Source organism: Procambarus clarkii, chromosome 19 (genome assembly GCF_040958095.1).
Source record: "Procambarus clarkii isolate CNS0578487 chromosome 19, FALCON_Pclarkii_2.0, whole genome shotgun sequence".
Lineage (NCBI taxonomy): Eukaryota > Metazoa > Arthropoda > Malacostraca > Decapoda > Cambaridae > Procambarus > Procambarus clarkii.
Window position 1 is genome coordinate 39,499,777 of NC_091168.1, and position 2,443 is coordinate 39,502,219.

Genomic DNA, 2,443 nt, shown 5'->3' on the forward strand with positions numbered 1-2,443 from the left:
ATGCTATAATGATTCACTGTAATGGATTTCACTGCCCTTCATTCAATAACATATTATAAAGTATTAACACTGGAGTTTTCAGTACTCTCTCTCGTGGGCAATAACGCAATAATTCACTGTATTCACAAATGACTAATCACTGCATGAACATAGCATATATAATGTAGATACATCAAATATCAATACATGGAAAATAAATGGTTTCTGGGCACACAGCCTAACTTCCAAATACTGGCATAATATTATATATAATTTACCATTATATGTTCATATCAAAATCTATAGAAAGATATACACAACACAGTAAATTTATCACTTGTTCCTGGTGCCTGTGCACACCAATAATCAACATGAATATTACAAGTACTCTTGATAGTACTGTCTAGCACACTGGTGCTTTACCGTGACATGGGTGAGACTTGCTCACGACATATAAAATCCTCAGGCTAGATAATATAGCCGAATAGTATAGCTAACTAAAGGGGAATGGGGAGGGAACTAGAACCACCTACTTCACCCTATCCTCCGATGAGAGTCGAGATGTAGCTCCTGGTCCTCGTGTTGGGAACGCCCCCACACACACGTCGTCGTGTCCTACCAGAGCCTCTCGTCGTCCCACCGTTTAGCGCGACGTCTCCGTGCCCTCTTCACTGCAGGTCCGTCCTCCTTTTTGACTTCTTGAAGGGTTGGAGACGGTCTCCTGGCCGTCGTCTTCTCCAAGCAACGGCTGCCGCCTACGTCTCAACTACAGTCGTCCGGATTCCCCAAATAGTCCTCTCTTCCTCAGCTACCCAGTGGCTCTGTCAGCCACTACGCTGTCACGAACTGGTGAACTGCCACAGACGTCACATACGTCACTGCACGGCTTCACTGCTTCTTGCACAGTACCTGACTGGAGCACTTGTTGCTCAAATAACCGTCAATTCCCTCTTCTGGTTCAACACATGAACTAGGGAAGACTTCTCAGAGTACTGGCGGACTTCAGGTGACGCGTAAATCCACGGGAGCGGGAAACAACTGTCCAACTGACAGGCCCAGTCGTCGCACGTCCGACCTCTATGACGTATCGTGTCTGACTGATGGCGCCAGCCCGGCTCGCGGGCCGGACCCCCTTCCTTCGTGACGTCACTTTTGCCACGGGAGGTTTTCATTGGCTCCCGGTGCCACATTGCTGTCGGCGACCAATCCGGTGCCACTGACGTCACACGGTTTTGGCGGGAAATCAGGGAGGCAAGCGCCATCTTGGCTCCCTAAAGGTCCTATGCCACAGGCCAAAATATTACTATTTCACAAATTTCTCGGCTCTCCGAGAACACTTCACTCTCTCCCATATATCAAATTGTAGCCTGCAACGTAGAAAACGCTTGGGAAAAGTAGACATGACTCTTACTGCAGGCATGGGAGAATTATATGGGGGGGAACACCGTCACAATATACAGTGATAAATTGTGCCAAACATTACATAACATTATTTACTAAGAAGCGTATGACAACTCCAAACGGCATGATTTCAACAGGATTTTATAGTTGTCAAAAAACTCTTATTTTTAATTAACAAGTAGTTGTCACAATATATTTTACATAATTATGAGGCACTTGAACCACCAAATAATTCTGTATTATAAATACATAATGTTAAATTTCTTTATAAATAACAGTAAAATATTAACTACCTACATTAAATGATAACTAGGAAATAGTAACTGGAAACTTTATCTGAACGAAAACTCAATACCAAATTTTTTAGATGTTTTTCTTAATATAAAGATCGACAGTAAGGAATCTTATTCATTATGGACAAATTAAAAAAAAAATGATAATTTTCACTGAGGCACATATATTAGAGCATACTTAGTCACGTATACATTAAAAGTACTGTGTTTTTTAAACCATTGGGGTTGTAAACCCATGGAACGGCGTACCCGCCAAAGTCGTAACATTCGAAATTGCATATGTTTGCTCATTTATTATTCCATAAATGATTATTATTAATTTACGACGGCTATCGAGGTTTCCCATAGGTAAATTACAGTGCTCTGACTGAATGCTACTACAAAAGCTATATAAATCCTGGGAAAATCATAATGACCAGCGACATTAGAGTAAAGAGTGTTAAATAGTAACTGGTAACTGTCGGCGAATGAAAAATTCAATTCCAAATTTATTAGATGTTTTCCTAAATATAAAAATCAACGGGAAGGAATTTTCTGATTTATGGAATAATTAGGCAAAAACATAAATATTTTTATTGAAGAACAAATATTAGAGAATAGTTAGTGAGTTATAGAATAATAATAGTGTGGCATTTTATGGTATAATGAGAGATAGCCCCTGGTAGCGATAATAGCCGTAATTTGACAAAAATTAACGTCCAAAAAGAGCCGTACAGTCAAACAGCAAATGTTGACTTTATTTTTAAGAGGACAGGTTGACTGATGATGGG